The sequence below is a fragment of the Jaculus jaculus genome, chromosome 10 (assembly GCF_020740685.1).
Source record: "Jaculus jaculus isolate mJacJac1 chromosome 10, mJacJac1.mat.Y.cur, whole genome shotgun sequence".
NCBI lineage: Eukaryota > Metazoa > Chordata > Mammalia > Rodentia > Dipodidae > Jaculus > Jaculus jaculus.
Genome location: NC_059111.1, coordinates 14,535,619 through 14,555,027, shown reverse-complemented (window position 1 = coordinate 14,555,027; position 19,409 = coordinate 14,535,619). Strand labels below are relative to the sequence as shown.

The 19,409-nt window shown below is 44.6% G+C and overlaps 1 protein-coding gene across 1 annotated transcript in view; it reads right to left on the bottom strand.

The window, feature by feature from the left end:
• Iqch (IQ motif containing H) overlaps window positions 1-19,409 on the bottom strand; it is a 134,910-nt gene that overhangs the window by 56,742 nt on the left and 58,759 nt on the right. The window lies entirely within an intron of this gene.

The following is a 19,409-nucleotide window of genomic DNA, read 5'->3' as shown; positions in this document are numbered from 1 at the left end:
ACTGGGCTGAGCCTAGGAGAAATAATGGAGTCAGTGAGGTCCTCCTTTGACACCTGCACTTCTGTAATCTGTGCCTCTGTTGGTGGACATCCATGTCTTACAACTTTATCACCAAGGCATAAACTCCCATTTGGAAGGGTGGAATTATAGGCGAGGGGAGAGATTCTAGGATGATCCTCAATCTGCTTAAAATCTCCTCAGGTCACAGTGCCGTTTGTCCAGCTGTGCAGCTTGCCCTTGCCCCCCACCCCGTCATCAGTGAGATAGTCAGAAGATGACAGAGCCTCCTGTCAAGAATGAGAGCCATAGGATGATGCTCTCTGGTCAATAAAAGCCTGGCTCAGAAGTATTTTTTTTTTATTTATGAAAGAGAGGGAGAGAGAGTGGGCACACCAGGACCTCCAGCCACTGCAAATGAACTCCAGATGCATGTGCCCCTTGTGCGTCTGGCTTACATGGGTTCTGGGGAATCAAACCTGGGTCCTCAGGCTTCACAGGCAAGCATCTTAAGCACTAAACCATCTCTCCAGCCCTGGCTTTTTGTTATAAAAAGGCTTGGGTTGTTAGGACACTTTATTTCTGTTCTAAATTTTAATGCTCTTAAGACTCTCTAAAATTTTGTTTTGCAAATAGAAGCCACAGTTTGGATGTTATTTCTGACAGAAGTAGCGCCCCCCCCCCCACCACTGGTTACTAGCACATTTGGTGCACAGTATTCATACTCAAGACATCGGACAGTGACGAGAAGAGCTCCAGCGTGCTTTGAGTGACAGGCAGACATGAACCTGAGAGTGAACGATCAGTAATTTGTAGGAATCAGCTTTGGGGGTGGGGTGGGTTGGAGTGTGAGAAATCATCTGCATACTCATTTATTTCCAATTTCCCTGACATTAAAAAGTGATTGTCCTCTATCCTTGCCCATCCCCCAAGCTCCTGGAAACATCTGGTTGATGCTGGTCCAAGGCCCATTGAAAACCCATTAATAGAAGACAAACATCTTAGAGTATGTGCTAGGTGAGTCCAAATAATCTGAATTATTTTGGAACTATCCAGAGAGACCTGTGCGGAGAGCCTCGTTACTTTGTTTTAAGTAAGTGCATGACACGCAGACCCATAATGCACTAAGAGACAGAGTGCCCTGGCATCAGGATGGAGGGCCTGTGCACAGGGTGGGGAGGCCTGTTAGGTGAAGGGCTGGGGAAGTCTGCTCAGGCAATAAGTCTCTGCAGTGCCAGGTGGAGGCAAGGAAAAGGACATCAAGGCAATGGCCTTTTACTCCCTGCATATCCTGCACACTGCAGGTACTTGCCCTCATCTCTGCTCGAAATGACCAGGTCGCGTCCAAGTCATAAACAACGGGCAGCTCCAGCCACCCAGAAACCCTCCGTCTAGTCAACTGTCCTCCAAAGGCCTTTTTCTTTTGGTTTTGTACTTCTTTCAGTTAAAACCATCCTACCCAAAAGGAGAACACTGGCTGTCTCTGATTCATGAATTATGGGGTCAAACTCATTCCTCTTTCCTGTTCTGGAGAACTAAATGCCAGGGTAAAGCAGCCCCACAGCAACATGAAGGCTTCTTTTCTGCTGTGCCTTGATTAAAGGGTCTTTTCTTTTCTTTTTTTTTTTTTTTGAGGCAAGCCCAATAGACTCTTTTTTTTAATGTGTATGAGAGAGAGAGAGAGAGAGAGAGAGAGAGAGAGAGAATTGGTGTGCCAGGGTCTCCAGCTACTGCAGTTGAACTCTAGACGTGAACTCCCCCTTGTGCGCACGTGTGACCTGGCATGCTTGCGTCACTGTCTGTCTCGTCTGGCTTATGTGCAGTCTTGGAATCCGGAGAGCTGAACATGCATGAGTCCTTGGGCTTTCCAGGCAAGTGCCTTAACCGCTAAGCCATCTCTCCAGCCCTAACAGGTCTTTTCTGCCCCATCTCTGAAGGAGAGTGAAGCCAGTTATATGTTGTGTGGCCATTCAGGTAACTATGCTTGAGGAACAAGCATGGATTGGGGGCTGTCTTGGGGGAAGGGAGAAGATGGAGAGGAGCAGTGAAGGAGCAGGTGAAAACGCTGCCACTTAAATTGTGAAACTCCATCTCCATCTCCATGAGGACCAAGCGCCGACCCCTCTGCAAGACACATGAAGAAGGCCTCCGTGAGAGCAAAGTGTAAGGGTGTGGGTATGTGTGGGTGTGTGTGGGTGTGTGTGTAGACTCCATGATGAAACTTGCTGATGATATGCTGACCTACAAAATTAACAAATGAATAAATAGTGGCTGGAGAGATGGCTCAGTGGCTAAGACATTTGCCAGCAAAGCCTAATGACCCCAAGTCTGATTCCCCAGGACCCATGTAAAGCCAGATACACAGTGGCACATGCATCTGGAGTTCATTTACAACGGCTGGAGGACCTGGTGTGCCCATTCTCTTTATCTGTCTTCTCTCTCTCTCTCTCTCTCTCTCTCTCTCTGCTTGCAAATAAATTTTTTAAAAATGAAACAAAACTTAAAAAAAATAAATAAGCAGGCTATGGTGACATACCTGGTCTGTATTTTTTTTTTTTTTTCTCGAGGTAGGATCTTGCTCTAGGCCAGGCTAACCTGGAATTCACTGTGTAGTCTCAGGGTGGCCTCGAACTCACAGTGATCCTCCTACCTCTGCCTCCCGAGTGCTGGGATTAAAGGCGTGCGCCACCATGCCCAGCTTGGTCTCTACTCTTAACATAGTTCCTTTCCCTGCAGTCACCCTCAGACCTACTTCCTCCTCTGGTCCACTTCCTGCCTGAGGTACTGTAACCAAGAAGATCTTTCCTGCTCTAGTTCAGGTCCTTTTCTCCCCAGGTCCAGCTCCCGTAAGGATCTGTACTGACAAGGACATTAGCATTAGGTCAGACTCCCCACACACAGCACAGGGAATGCTCAGTCTGATGACGACAAACACAGGGACACCCCTTACCAGCTAAAGTTAGGGAACACAGAGAAAATGTGATGGCTGACAGCCTCCCTTCTCACTGCCTGGGGGGCTGCGTGGAGAGCCTGCAGCCTCGGAACCACCAGCTCTTCCCCCGGTGGATTTTATGGGATTCTCTGCTTCCGAGGGCATCAAGGAAGATAAACAAGGTGACGTTTATGAAGTGTCACCTGCTATGTGAGGACCCACAATTAACTCACAAGGGCTGCTGCCTGTGTGCGGTGCCACCACTGCTTCTTGCTTGCAGAGCCAGCCATTCTGTCTGGATGATTAGCGCTGGCACTGCGCAGGAGCCACGCGAAGGGGAAGGTTTCCTGGAGGCGCATCCGCCGCAGGAATGTGCAGGCCACCCCCACGTCCCATCATGAGAAGCGAATAGCTGAGGGCGCTTGCGGGGTGACGTGCAGTGGAGATGCTGGGGCACGCGGAGGCAGCTTGGGGCCATGATTAGCTCTCTCAGAAGAAGACATGGAGAAGAATATTAGGACAGGAGGGAGGTGTGGTATTAACTGTTTAATTTATTTCTTTATTGTTCAAAGCATCTGGTGAGAAGTATAAGGACACACTAATGTCTGCTACGACTACCAATAAAAAGAGAAGTGTTCCCTCACCTGTTCAAAGTAAGAGTAACAATAACGAGGAGGAGGATGGAGTGGGGTTCTGCACTCACACATTCAAGCCTGCAAGGATGTGTGTGTGTACATGTGTGTATGTGCCTATCATCTACATTTCTATGTATGTATGCATGCATGTGTGTATCTATGTATCGTCTGCCTATGTATGTATCATCCATATATGCATGTATATATCATCGACATATGTATGTACCATCTACATATGCATGCGTGCATGTATTATCTACATATCTATCGTGTGTATGTATGTATCATCTACCTATCTATGTATCTTCTGCCGTCTGTCTATAGTCTGTTATAAACCAGAAACAGAGATGCATCTCCACAAGCCTGTGAACTGTGTAGTTGGGAAGCTCCGTTTGGTGAGGAACGTCAAGGTGATCGATGACCAGACCAGTGTCATTCTCACGTAGCAGATCATGCAGGGACAATGACTGCAGGAATGTAGAAGGGAAATATTCCTTGTGAGTGATAAGCATGTGGTGGAAAATTACACTTTCAAAAAATTTATTTGTTTGCAAGCAGAGAGGGAAGCTAGAAGAGAGACAGAGAGAGCCGGTGCATTGGGGCCTCTCGCCAGCCACTGCAAACAGACTCTAGGTGCATGTGTCCTTTTGAACATCTGGCTGGGGAATCTAACTTGGGTCGTTGGCTTTGTAGGCAAGTGCCTTACCCGCTGAGCCATTTCTCCAGCCCTACCTACACTTTAAATTTTGGAAAACATCATGATTCCAGCTTTTGGTTCAGTCATGCTAGCACTGGCTCTAGGATGTCACTGGCAGCTAGCCATTGCGGGATGACTGGCTCAAGGGTAAGTTCCTCTCCAGGAAATAGTGTGCCCCATCTTTTCACTGTTCAGGCTTGTTCACTCTTTGTCCAGGACCCAGAATTATCTCTCAGAGTGCATCAGCAATAACCATGACCTTGGAAGGTTCCAATACAGCTGCAGAAAGCGTACAGCCTCCATTGGCCTGACCAGTGGGACCTAGAGACCTAGAGATGTATATTTATTCAGCATGGACCCTACCTCTTAACTTTTTCTTTCATTTTTATTTATTTATTTGAGAGTGACAGACAGAGAGAGAAAGAGGCAGAGAGAGAGAGAGAGAAATGGGCATGCTAGGGCCTCCAACTACTGCAAACAAACTCCAGACATGTGCGCCCCCTTGTGCATCTGGCTAACGTGGGTCCTGGGGAATGGAGCCTTGAACCAGGGTCCTTAGGCTTCACAGGCAAGCGCTTAACCATTAAGCCATCTCTCCAGCCCTTAACTTTTTTTAATCAAGAAATTACAAACATGAAAGACAGTATATACATATACATATACATATACATATACATATACATATACATATACATATACATATACATATACACATACACATACACATACACATACATATACAGACGGAGCAAGCAGAGATAGAAGAGAGACAGACAGAATATGGTGTGCCAGGGCCTCCAGCCACTACAAAGAAACTCCAGAGGCATGTGCTAAATTGTGGTTCTGGCTTTACATGGTGTTGCAGTCAGGTTTGCATTGCTGGCAGAAATCACCTAAGAGCAGTTTGTGGGGGAAAAAGGGTTGATTTTGTTTTACAGGCATGAGGGGAAGCTCCATGATGGCAGGGGGAAATGATGGCATGAGCAAAGGTTGGACATCACCTCCTGGCCAACATCAGGTGGACAATAGCAACAGGAGAGTGTGCCAAACACTGGCAAGGGGACACTGGCTATAACACCCATAAGCCCACCCCCAACAATATACCGCCTCCAGGAGGCTTTGATTTCCAAATCTCCATCAGCTGGGAACCTAGCATTCGAAACACCTAAGTTTATGGGAGACACCTGAATCAAACCACCACACATGGGTACTGGGGAATGGAACTCTGGTCATTAGGCTTTGCAGACAATCTCCTTGGCCAGCAAGCCATCTCTCCAGACCTCAAATTCTTTTTCTTTCTTTCTTTCTTTCTTTTTTTTTTTTTTTGAGGTAAGGTCTTGCTATAGCCCAGGCTGCTTTGGAATTTACTACATAGTCTCAGGCTGGCCTTGAATTCACAGCAATCCTCCCGCTTCAGCTTCCCAAGTGTTGGGATTAAAGACATGTGTCACCACATCCAGCTAAAGGTAGGTGTATTTGACAAAAGGAAGTACAAAATATCTCATGGAAAGCCACTAGAATATTCCATTTAACTCTCTCTGGAACCAACTCTGGAGAGCTTTCCCAACCAAGCAAATTCCTGTGTGTGTTAGGGATGACGGAGGAGGAAGGAAGAGGAATACAAATTAGAGAACTCGGGCTGGTGAGATGGCCTAGCAGTTAAGCACTTGCCTGTGAAGCCTAAGGAACCTGGTTCGAGGCTCGATTCCCCAGAACCCATGTTAGCCATATGCACAAGGGGCACACGCATCTAGAGTTCGTTTTCAGTGGCTAGAGGCCCTGGCATGCCCATTCTCTCTCTGTCTCTATCTGCCTCTTTCTCTCTCTGTCTGTCACTCTCAAATAAATAAATAAAAATGCACAAAAAAATTAGAGAACTCTCAGTATTAGTCCTACCAAAACTCACGTTTTATCATGGCAGCATCTTTACTGACTTATCAGCTGTCCATGAAGTAAAATAACCCTCCAACCTCCCATATCAGATACTGTTTGATGATGTTCAAAAGAAAGCCAGTGCATCACTTCACGGTCTTTCTTTCTTTCTTTCTTTCTTTCTTTCTTTCTTTTTTTTTTTTTTTGGCTTTTTGAGGTAGGGTCTCACTCTAGCCCAGGCTGACCTGGAATTCACTATGGAGTCTCAGAGTGGCCTCGAACTCATGGCAATCCTCCTACCTCTGCCTCCCGAGTGCTGGGATTAAAGGCATGCACCACCACGCCTGGCTCACACTTCACGGTCTTTAAAAGGAACACTCAATACTTGCCTAGATAGTCTTGCTCGATCAGAGTTTCGCATAGCCCCACATGCAGGAGTGTACAGTGATTCCCAGTCCAAAGTGCAAAACAGTGGCCTGAAAGATGCAGCCTGGCAGCTTTGAAGGGGATCAATGGGTTATCTGGGATCTGGGACAGACGCCACATGTGTGTCACAAAGCAAGATTGTGGGTGCTCTCCTGATGCCTCTGAGCCATGGGGTAGGTATTCCCCACACACCTGCCTCAGGGATTCAGAGAATGAGGTGGGCCATTGGGAGTCATGCCACAGTGGCAGAATTTGAATCAGCTAGTGACAGACATGGGAAGAAGGAAGGACTTGGGGCTGGAGAGATGGCTTAGCGGTTAAGTGCTTGCCTGTGAAGCCCCAGGACCCCTGTTTGAGGCTCGATTCCCCAAGACCCACGTAAGCCAGATGCACAAGGTGGCGCATGCATCTGGAGTTCATTTGTAGTGGCTGGAGACCCTGGCGCATCATTTTCTCTCTCTCAAAAAAATAAATAAAAATAATTTTTTTTTAAAAAAAAGAAGGAAGGGCTGTACATTTGAGGGTCTTTAGAAAACTGGCTTGCTATGCTCAGTATACTTTTGTTTTGGAATGTGGTTTAGAATACTGATGTGAGTTCAGCTTATAATTTTTGTGTGTGTGTTATATGTAGTGAATGCACCCATGTGTATGTGCTATTTGTGAATGCATGTGTGTGTGCACGTGCATGTGTGTGCGTACAAATGTATGTGCTATGTGTGGAGACCACAGGAAGACGTTGGATGTCCTCCTTTATTGCTCTTCAGCTTATTTACCTGAGATAGATTCTCTCACTGAACCTGGAGCTCTTGTGTTTCTTTCTTTTTTTATTTATTTTTTATTTATTTGAGAGTGACAGAGACAGAAAGAGGTAAGGGGGGAGAGAGAGAGAGAGAGAGAGAGAGAGAGAGAGAGAGAGAGAGAGAGAGGGGTTGGGCATGCCAGGGCCTCCGGCCACTGCAAATGAACACCAGATGCGTGGGCCCCCTTGTGCATCTGGCTTATGTGGGTCCTGGGGAATCGAGCCTTGAACCAAAGTCCTTAGGCTTCACAGGCAAGCGCTTAACCGCTAAGCCATCTCTCCAGCCCTCTCCGTGTTTCTGTAAGACAGGAAGTCCCAGCAATCCCTCAGTCTTCACCTTTCTCAGCCTTGGAGTTGCCTCCATGCATATCCAACACCCACTGCTGTGGATTGAACTCAGGTCTTTGTGATTATGCAGTAGGCAGTCTTACCTGCTGAGCCAGCTCCCCAGCCCAGGTTACATTTTTTAATCTGAGATGACTATTTTGTGTGTGTGTGTGTGTGTGTGTGTGTGTGTGTTTCGAGGTAGCGTCTCATTCTGGTCCAGGCTGACCTGGAATTCACTATGTAGTCTCAGGGTGGCCTTGAACTCATGGCAATCCTCCTACCTCTGCCTCCCGAGTGCTGGGACTAAAGGCCTGCGCCACCATGCCCGGCGATATGACCATTTTTTTAAAAGATGAAATCATAGTGCTTACTTACATTATAGCCATGTGCTTACACTTAGCATCTTATGGCCACTGTCTAAGAAGACAGCGGTGCTCTCAGTCCATGTGACACAGTTGGGGAGTAGGAGAACTCAAGTTCAAGACTGTTGGGACCAGTGCGTCACAGTGCAGTGGGATCTGTGCCTGCAGCTGCCATCTAGAGGCCTACCTGGTCAGTCTTGGCCAGTGGCTAAATCCTCACTGTTAAACTCCCTGAAAAATGGTAAAACAGACATCAGTTGTTGGCTGCCCAACATCTGTGTCCCCTCTTTCAGGGTGAGGATATCCCACGCTTCCTTTCAGGAACACCCCTTCCCCATTCTTCGCTGGAGCAGATTGAAAGGGAGCTCACCTTCTCAGCCCCAGTGCAGCCCCTGCCTGGCATAGCTGTTCTTTGCACAGTGGCTGGTTTAGAAGAGACACGTGATCCCGTGAGGCCAATCAAGAATGTTAGGAAGCGCTTCACTGGGGGCCTCTGGCAGGAAGTTGTGTGCTCTTGTGTGAGATGTTTTCCAGACTCCAGGAGGTCAGACTCCAGGAGCGGCTGGCAGCCATCTTGCCTTTGAGAGGTGCCAGCCTCATTCACAGTACAGAGGAGAGGCCGGGAGTAACAGAGCCATTGAGTTGATTCTTGTCTGGAGCCAGAAGCTGAAACAATCTTTGGGTTTTCCAGACAGCCGAGGTGGTAGTTTCTCTTTGTTTGTTTGTTTGTTTGAGGTAGGGTATCATTCCAGCCCAGGCTGACCTGGAATTCACTATGTAGTCTCAGGGTGGCCTTGAACTCACAGTGATCCTCTTAACTCTGTCTCCGAGTGCTGGGATTAAAGGTGTGTACCACCATGTCTGATCCAGTTTCTCTTTATTTTAAAACTCATTTTGAGTTATTTCCTCTGTAGGAAAAAACCCCCGCAGGGGGTCCCCACGCTCTGCCCGGATAAGGCGACACCCCAAATCACTCACTCACGAGAAGCGGTCTTGATGCAAACTGCAAGAGGATTTTATTCCAAGCGCGCTGGGGCCCACAGTCGTACACCGCACAGGGGTAGAGGACTGCAGAGCCCCGAATGCAGGAATGGGGTAGTTTTTATAGGGTTTCTAACAAAGCCTGTGTATTAGACCAATCACTCTCTCATGACTATGACCTTGGTGGTCAGCGTTTGCGCAGGTCCTTAGGTGGGAGTAGCAGAGTGTGGTACCAGTCTCCTGTGACCTTGGAGGTCAGCACTTGTGCAATTCCTTAGGTGGGGGTAACAGAGTATGGTATCAGCCTCCTATGACCTTGGTGGTCTGAGGCAGGCTGCTACAGCCTATGGTGCGAGTTACAAAGGCTTACAGTGTGGGCTACTAAGGCTTATGGTGCAGGCTATTTACAGAAACTAAATAAGTGGTCTACTTCATTACTCATTTCCCATCCTTGAGGGCTATCTCATGCCCTTTTACCTAGTTTTATATTAGGAGTGGGCTCTGATATAATGAGAAGAGGGATTCTTTACTTGCTTCCAACAGAGAGTAAAGCCTGGAGTTTGAGGTATGCAGGGAGCCCGCTTAGGCTCCCCTTGGAGCGTGATAGTATTTCTGAGCTTCTGAATTCTTGGGCCTTTCACCTCCATAAACATTTTAAACGGATGCAAATAGGTAGGCCAAACTGTGTGCCCACAATCCACGAGGAATGTCTTAAAGCCAGCAAATGCCGTGGTCACCCCCATGCACGCAGGGGTGACTCTTGTCCTGCAGTCAGCAGTGACGTTCTCCCTCAGCCCTTTCCACGCAGACCATTACAGAGTCCCTCTCAGAGCGCAAGGGTGTGCTGGGAGCACGGAGAAGACGAGGATGTCTCTACCAAGTCATAAACTACTTCCCATACCTACTTAAAGTTTAAGGATGGCTTTAATACTCCATGTTTAATTGTTAATTGAGAATTAAAAAAAATCAAAGATGCCAAGTTTGCCTTCGATGAGATGGAAAATTATGCTGCTGTAGAAGGTAACATAATGTAAAACAACCAACATTACCAAGGCACACAAATGTTTTTGGTATGTAAAATTGCTTTGTAAAATATTTGCTCCATCTGCTGAAAGCGGCAAAGACCATTTTCCCTTGATAGCTAATGGCCCATTCCGGGTGTGTGGCAAGTGATTCGCTGCGGTGGCAGCTCTCATTAAACAGAATGGTGTAAATGCGGTATATAATTCCATACTTACGTAGCATTATCCGCTTGCTGCTTCTCCAGGAGTCTGCCCCTCATTATCTGGGCCTCCACCTTGCATCATCATGCAGGCTTAGCACTTGATTGGACTTGGGGAGTGTTTTTGTCCAACTGAGGCACATATGGTATGCTCCCATTCTAAGCTCAACACCACGGCTTCCTTGCGACCACAGACACTGGAGTTTCATTCCCTTTCAACTTCCCAGAACTTACAAGACTGTTTCTCTTTCCCCCTCACTGCAGGGAGCTGTGGTTTCCATCCCAGGCTCACCCTGCCGCGCTGCATACTGGGAGTTTCAATAGATAAAGATTAAGCGCTTCTATAAATTCTTAACTGAACTTTGCACACGTGTGTGCACACACACACACACAGCCTGACAGACACTGCCCTTGGTTCTTCATGTTATCTGTGAGCTCCCTCTTTAAAGAATTTTTTTTAACACTACACCCCAGAATTGCCTCAACATCTGCTAAAGGAATGGTTAGAAAGAAATACAGTAAAAGCCAGGGTAGTTTAAAAAGAGAAAATATGTTCATGTTTGGGGAAATGATATTAAAGAGTAGTTTACAGCAGCAAGTGGGTGGTGATGTACAAATAATCCTTAACATCACAGACGGTTTCCAGGGAGATTACATTGAAATTGAAGAGTGATAGCAAGTAAATTCATATGGCTATTTGAAAGATTATGCAGTATTTTAAAATAGAAATCATGCACTTTTTTAATCAACCAAAGTGGAAGTAGCCATAATTATTATTGCTGGTAATAGGTTTCTTCCTTTCCATTTTTAGAGGAGTATTGCTAGTTTAAAAAAAGAAGCTGTAGATGCCCATGAAAGCCCTTTAATTGAAAATTAAAAACAAAAGAAGACACATGCGCCCTTTGGATTTAATTCTCATTCATATAGTGGGGGCTGGGGGGGTCATTGAGGAGGAGGAGTGTGTTATGGACTGACATGAGAGACTGTCTGGAGAAGTTTATATTTTGGTTTTCTACAGAAGACATGGGCAAGCAGTGATGATTCTTCATGGTATTCGGGAGCTGGACCATCTCTGCTGCTTCTATGCCTTCTTTCTACAGACAGGGTAATAGAAAGGTGCCTCCCAAAGAGAGATTTTTGCTAGACCTGGCACAGTTACAGGAGGTCCATGTGCTCTCAAGGGCATCCCTGGCTCACCAGCTGACCAGAAGCCAACAGTGCCATCAGAGGAGAGGAGGACTCGTTCTGAATGCCTTCCAGAAGACCACGCCTGCCCTCCGGTTTTCAGCAGAGCACACATTTGCAAGAGAACTCCAGCAGAGACTTCCTGGATGTGAAAACACTAAATGCTTCTCATTCCTCTCATCTTCTGCTTTATTCTTTCCTTCCACGCTGTTACTGCAAAAAACTGGCACTTAAATTCAATTGATTCAAAATATTCTGGATCCATATGGCCGCCAACCCTGGAGCCGAAAGCGGATAGTGCCTCGCTGCTGTTTTTCAAGCATTTGCCTCTCCTCCGGTCCCCAGATGGTGGGAGTAACATTTAAACCTCCTTTTCTCTGCCTTGTACAATAGACCTTGGCACCATTTCAACTGTTTACTCCGGTAATTAACAGCTCTGATACCACAACGATTACAACTCCTCCACTCTCACCACAATAATGCTATGAATTAGTGGGAGCTAATGGCTGGAAGGTAGAGTGTTTCCAGACTGGGAGATCTGTGCATTTTTAGAATAAAATAAAAGGTACAAACAGCACGCTTGCAGTAGACAATGATTACCTAGTAATTAGTTTACACAAAGCTTCCTATTTAATGGCAAAACGCTGTAATTAACGTGTGACAGAAAATCAAAGGGTACTTTGTAAGCATATGAAAAATTAACACTGCAGGCCCATAGCTTTATGTACTGATTAGAAGCATATTAAATCAATAGGACACACAAACCAACAGCTTGTATAGCTGATTATTATAGGGCCCTCAGAAGGGGTAGCCTGGCTTTCACTGAATTGGAGGAGGCAATTTTCCCTTTCGCCGTCATCATCCTCAGGCACAGAGCAGAACCTCAGACTCAACTCCAGCCACTTGGTGAAAATAGCCATTGAATTGGAAGAAAACATTCTAAGTCATTTTCAGAGCTAAGTAAAAATATGTAAACGATCAAGACTTCCCAGTGATTGCGGTGACGTGCTGCTATGCTAATTAGAAAACATGCCAACCGGAACCAGAAGCAACCAGTCTTGATTTTTTCAGTCAGAATAATTTCTATTTTTAAGGCCTTTTTACTCAATATGTAGAAAGTCCATATATGCAAACTGTTTTCTATTTTTAAATGATAAGAAACCTGGCTTCTATCAAGGATCCTTATTTTAAAGGCATCATTGGCAAATGTCATAGGATAGGACAATACAATCATTATTCTGAGATTTTTGACAGCCACGTGCCTATGTGAGAATAATTGATGCATACCACAGCATTCTGCAAGGTTGCGAGATCCTTATAAAGAGCCTTCTGAATCACCAAAGAAAAATGGGATTGCATCTACCTATTTATCTCAGTGTACAAAGTTATGGTGATAGACACCATAAACGGGAACATTTCTTGAGCTTTTGTGAGCTAAAATCATCGCTGGCCAATTCACAGCAGTATCTCAGTTAGTTCTTCTCACCTCCCCTTGGGACAGGCACTACTGTCCCTGCTAACATCGGAGGAAGTGGAGAGTTGGAGAGCCATGGCGAGCTGACTATGGCTGGGGGCCCAGCAAGCACAGGACTTAAACCTAGGAGTGCCTGGCCTATGGAAGCTCATGAAGCCACTTGCTTCTTAGTTTTCCTGAGTGTTCACTGAATAATTGAGTGCTCAGCTTCAGACTAACCTATTCCAGCACTCACCCTCCCAAAAGGGAGTTCACCATATCAGCCTGAAATGGACTAAAATAAGAAGCAGACAGGAACAAATGACATTTGGATGCCTATGTAAGACAAAGAGAACAGAGATTGGACTGCTCATCCTATTTTCACTGCTACATGTGATTGTGAAGGTAGGCTACTCAGTGCTTTTTGAGAACTTACAGGCCTACCCAAATTACCATGATGGTGTATTAAGTTGAGAAAGGCACTCAAAGTCAGTCACCTCATGAATGACCAAGAGATGTTATGTAAAATGGTCTTTTTTCTAATTTTTATTCATTTATATTTTTAAATATTATTTATTTCAGAGAAAGAGAGAGAAAGAGGCAGATCGATTAATAGATAGAGAATGGGCATACCAGGGCCTCCAGCCACTGCAAACGAACTCCAGATGCATGCACCACCTTGTGTATCAGGCTTACATGGGTACTGGGGAATCTAGCCTTGAGCCAGGATCCTTAGGTTTTTGCAAGCAGTCGCTTAACTACTAAGCCATCTCTCCAGCCCTCTTTTTTTTTTTTTGTTTTTTTTTTTGTTTTTTTTTCAAGGTACGGTCTAACTCAGGCTGAGTTGGAATTCACTATGTTGTCTCAGGGTGGCCTTGAACTCATGGTGATCCTCCTACCTCTGCCTCCCAAGTGCTGGGATTAAAGGCATGTGCCACCATGCCCAGCTCAGCCCTCTTTTCTTAATTTTTAATTTTTAGAGAGAGAGCCAGCAAGCAAGCAAGAGAGACAGAAGACTGGCCTGCCAGGGGCTCAGGAACTGCAATCGCCATCAAGTGGGCATGTGCGGCTTTGCACTGGCCTCACCTTTGTGTGTCTGGCTTATGTGGGATCTAGAGATCCAAACATGGGTCCTTAGTCTTCTCAGGCAAGTGCCGACCTCTGAGCCATCTCCCCAACACAAATTCTCTCTCTTCACCACACTAACAAGTCCATGTAGCAATTAGGTTGCCTAAGAGCTGAATCCTAGGGATTCCTGGGCAGGTGCCTCCCCCTCCGCAGCTCAGAAGTATGGAGTGAGTGCAGTGCTCTTCATCTCCCAGTTTGCTGCCTTGTGGGGAAGGGGAGCATTTCCAGAGCCACTACGATGGTCCAGGGACATCTGTGTTTCCCAGAAGTCTCTGTGGGGAGTAGAAAACCTTCCACAGCAGCTGCATGTGGCCTGGGTCACAAAGGCCAGGGTCACTAACAGGAATAGTTCTCTGGGGATTTCAAGTAAGAGGGTCTTTTCTAAATAGATTTGATGATGTATGGGAAAAGCCCTGGGCAAGAAAGAGTCAGGTGTAGGTTTAAAAGTAGGTGTGGGGGCTGGAGGGATGGCTTAGCAGTTAAGGCAGTTGCCCGCAAAGCCAAAGGACCCAGGTTCAATTCCCCAGAACCCATGTTAGCCAGATGCACAAGGGGGCACATGTGTCTGGAATTTGTTTGCAGTGGCTGGAGGCCCTGGTATGCCCATTCTCCCCCCCCCTCAAATAAATAAATAAAAATAAAGTCTAAGGAAAATGAATGCTCATTCATAGGTGGGTTAATGGTTAGAAAAAATGAGTCAAGTTTTTTTAACTTAGAAACACCCAGATTTACCTTAACAAAATATAACAAACAAAATATAACAAAATGTTATATTTCTAAAATAAAAATTACAAATAACAGGTGCTGGAGAGATGGCTCTATGGTTAAATGTGCTTGCTTACAAAGCTTGCCAGCCCAGGTTCAGTTCTCCAGTAACCACAGAAAGCCAAATACAAAGCCACACATGTGCCTGTGATCCCAATGTGCCTATATCAGTGGAGGCGGAGCCAGAAGAATCCAAAGTTCTTGGGCCAGCTAAGTCTGACATATTCATTTGTAGTAACAAAAGTCCCTATTTCAAGAAAGGTGGGTTACAGACATTTCAGAGTAGTCTTCTAACCCCCACACATAGGCTGTGGCATGCAAGCCAATATATTTACGCATACATCCAAATAAATAACTTTCTAAAATACAAATAATAATGACATGAAAATGATACCCTCCTATAAGTAATCAAAGGAGGCAATTGTAAGATGCATTTTTATATCTAAATGAAAGAGCAGACACTAAACAATGCCAGTGCTGGTGAGGTGATAGTGAGACTAACATCTTTCTTCTCTGCTGTTTGTTTTGGAAACTGGTAATATCTTCTTAAAAACACTACAGTATGCAAAAAAAACCCTAGACCATTCTGCTTGTGATAAAGCATTCTACTCCCGAGTCTGTCTCATAGAAAAATAACAGAACTTTGAAGACTGAAAGCAAAGCTTTTCTCCCTCCAAACTAACAAAATAAAACAAATAATAATAATTTAAAAAACCAGAAGTAACATAAGTTTCCAAAATGGTAAATGGTTTAATCTATTGGAATTAACAAATATAAGGCAATGTTATACAGCCATTAATTGTAATGACTACATAAACAGGCAGAATAGTGAAAATCTAAGGCCTAATTAGCATATTTGCTAATATAGCTGCTATGAGAGATAATGACATTCAAAAATTAATTCATAAGCTGGGCGTGGTGGTGCACACCTGTAATCCCAGCATGAGGGAGGCAGAGGCAGATGGATTTCTGTGAGTTCAAGGCCACCCGGAGACTACATAGTGAATTCCAGGTCAACCTAAGCTAGAGTGAAACTCTACCTTGAAAAACCAAAAATAAATAAGTAAATAAAAATAAAATAAATAAGCTAGTTGTGTGTGGTGGTGTACGCCTTTCATCCCAACACTCTGAAGGCTGAGGTAGGAGGATGGCTGTGAGTTTGAGGCCACCCTGAGACTACATAGTGAATTCCAGGTCAACCTGGGCTAGATTAAAACCCTACCTCGAAAACAAACAAACCACAAACAAGCAAAAGCCAAACAAAAATTAAATCACCAAAGTAAGACTATGTTGGGGAAAGTGATTGTGTACTTATTTGGTTAGACATTTCTTTAATTTTGCTATCTTTTAACTTCTCTAAAAAGTATGTGGTTACAAGTAAATGGCACTTTGTGATCACCTAATAAACGCCTCCTAAATTCTCCATGGGGCACTCAGCTCAGCCCTGTGGAAGTGACCCCTATGACTATGTAGTGGACAGGGGTTTTCACAATGGCCATGGCTAGGCGGGTCTTTGTATGGCGCACAGTGGTGGGTAGTTCTCTAGTAACAGTGCGTTTTGCTTGCTGACACAGTTTTCTAAGGAGACAACAACTACAGTTTATTAAAGCTTTCTACATTTCTGTGCCTTGAATTGGGTTTTTCCTCCCTTGGTGGTGATATATCAAGTACGTAACAAAGAAGACCAAGCGTTGGACAAGGAAAGGTAAAACTATTATTGCAGAAAGAAAGAAAGAGAAAAAGAAAGGAAGGAAGGAAAAGGAAAGGAAGAAGGAAGGAAGGAAGGCAGAGGTAGGAGGATCGCCATGAGTTCGAGGCCACCCTGAGACTACATAGTGAATTCCAGGTCAGCCTTGGTTAATGCGGGACCCTACCTCAAACAAACAAGCAAACAACAACAACAACAACAAAAAACCACTAAAAACTAAAAATAATAAAAAGAAAAGAAAGAAAAAGGAAAACTAACACAGCAATGTTTTAATAGCATCATTCAGGTGTCAGCTCAGTTTCCTTTCAGTCAGTAAATAATGATTCCAAGATCTCCACATCCCAGCCTTTTTAGGATAACAGAAGTCCAGAGAAAGGTTGCAAAGAGAAACTTGAAAGCAGTCAGAGCTGGGTGTGGTGGCACACGCCTTTAATCCAAGCACTCGGGAGGACAAGGTAGGAGGATCGCTGTTGGTTCCAGGCCAGCCTGGAACTACAGAATGAGTGCTAGGTCAGCCTGGGCTAGAGTGAGACCCTACGCCGAAACAAACAAGCAAAGCAATTGGGGATTGCTCTTTACCTGGCAGGAAGGCTCCAAAACATTCCTGGTAACATCACTGCCACCAAACTAGGATACCAGAACCAACAGAGGAACATCACCCTTTCACAAAGTAGAAGAGAGCCAGAGGCAGGAATTGCTAGCACAGGCAGAAGACATGGGCTTCCCTGAATGCTCTCGATGGCCAGTATCCATAAAGGCTTCTCCCCTGCACATGAGCCTTGTTCCTACTAAATGAAAGCAAGTGCCCTGACTGGGAAGCATGGAGTTCGGAGTGTGCCCAAGGGTGCCGGTCACAAACCTGAACAGTCACCGAGCAAGCAGAGATTGAGCTTCCTGGACCCGTTGGGTGCGGGCTGGGGTTGAGGGGGAGTTGCTTTTGTTAGCCAGTGACTCTCTGGAAAAAATGGGAGAGCTATGCTTTGATTTCATTATGGCCATCAAGAATCACGGCTGAAGCCAGGCGTGGGGACGAATGCCTTTAATCCCAGCACTTGGGAGGCAGAGGTAGGAGGATCACTGTGAGTTTGAGGCCACCCTGAGACTCCACAGTGAATTCCAGGTCAGCGTCCTGGACTAAAGTGAAACCCTACCTTGAAAAAAAAAAAAAAAAAAAAAAAAAAAAAAAAAAAAAAGGAATTACAGTTGGAGGTGAATGTTCATGTTGTGAATAATGAAGCATTATATGTATTATATAATATCAATGATTGGGTTTATATGCTTATATATATGGGGTAAATAGGGTGATGTACAATTACATAGAGATGTACTGGGTATCTTCTATCGTACTGGATACATATTACATAGAAGTAAAAAGTAATATAATAGATAGGCTGTCATGCAACGTTTTGCCTTTCTAAAATTGCCTATATGTCTATAGTGATTTTTTCAAATATAATGATGGCTTCTTAGCAGTTGCTGACCCCAGGAGTCTGATTCCCGTCTCAACTGCAACCAGCTAAATGGCTGTGGCTTGATGTGGAGGAGTGGGAAGAAGGGATGATCTTTGTATGGGTGCTTGAGTCTGCACTGATGCCCGCCTACCTCTGGAACCAGTGTCTGCATAAGTACAATGGGACCCAAAGCAGGCCTCCTCCCCTCAGCAGCACCGTCTTTTAATCTGTTGCCTACAACATACCAATGAGAGAAATCATGGTATCGTGTCATAAACTGCTATGCAAATGATGCCATTTGTAAGTATTAACATAATTTAGTGCTTACAGTCATATTCTCATTTCTAATAATTCTCCTGGAATGGAGTCTTTCTCTGGACTCTTAGCCTGCAGGATAGTCTTTCATCAAGAAGCTGAAATTTTTAATAACCTGCCAGCATATGTTTTGTGTGTGCCAGGCAAAGCTTGATGACACAATGTCTTCATTATCAAAGGGAACAGGTCCACAAACTGCAATAGGACATTAAGACACTCCCGTGCTCGTAAAGTAATGCTTTGATGTCTAGTGCTCTGCCACGATGGTCTTCTGGAACAAAGGAGAGATTCAAATCCTGAATTCTCAATAGCCACCCTCCATGGAGACTGCACTTTCCCTCCACTCCTATGATTTCACTTTGAAGGCAAAAGAATGTCAATAGGGTCCTGTGAAAGCGGGAGGGGGCGGGTCAGCTTTTCAGAAACACTGAGTTTTATTATCACTGTTGGCTTCTGGCACATCAAGGCAAAGCATAAGGCTCAGACTGCAAAATGATTCCTGAATAATTACTTTTTCCTTGTTAAGTTTCTAAAAAATGATTTAGATAGACTATTAATTATTAAAGGGTTTCAAATTTAATAACATTAACAACCGCGCCACATGTATTTGGTGACAATTTAAAATGAAGCAGTTTAAAACAATTGAAATTAAATAATGTACAGGGAGATCGCTCAACACAACTCAGCTGAATGTCAGTACTGTAAATAGTTTTAAAACTCAAAGTCAAATATTTCAAATTTATCATAGTCTAGCATCTGGGAAATTTAAAAAAATGTATTAGTTCTAAATACTGAAGCCAATAAACACTTTGCACATTGTTTCAATTTTTTTAAAAAATTGAAATGCCAGGCTCTTTCATAGTTTAATCTTGATAGCTTTACTTCAAAAAGACAATTCTATATGAAATGAAGTAAACTCCAGTTCAAACAGATCCTAAGAGAAACCTCTATGGGCCTCAAAATTAAATACATTTTGTGTTTTTTTTTTTTTTTTTTTGGCAGAAGAGTAATTCACTTTGGTATCCTTTAAATAATATGTAAAGAGCTGGTCATGACAGGTACTGCATTTAGTCCATTCACTGTCAGAGGGGAAGAAAGCCCAGAATAGATCATGGGGAGAACCACCCCATTTGTCAAAGGGAACTCTCCCTCCT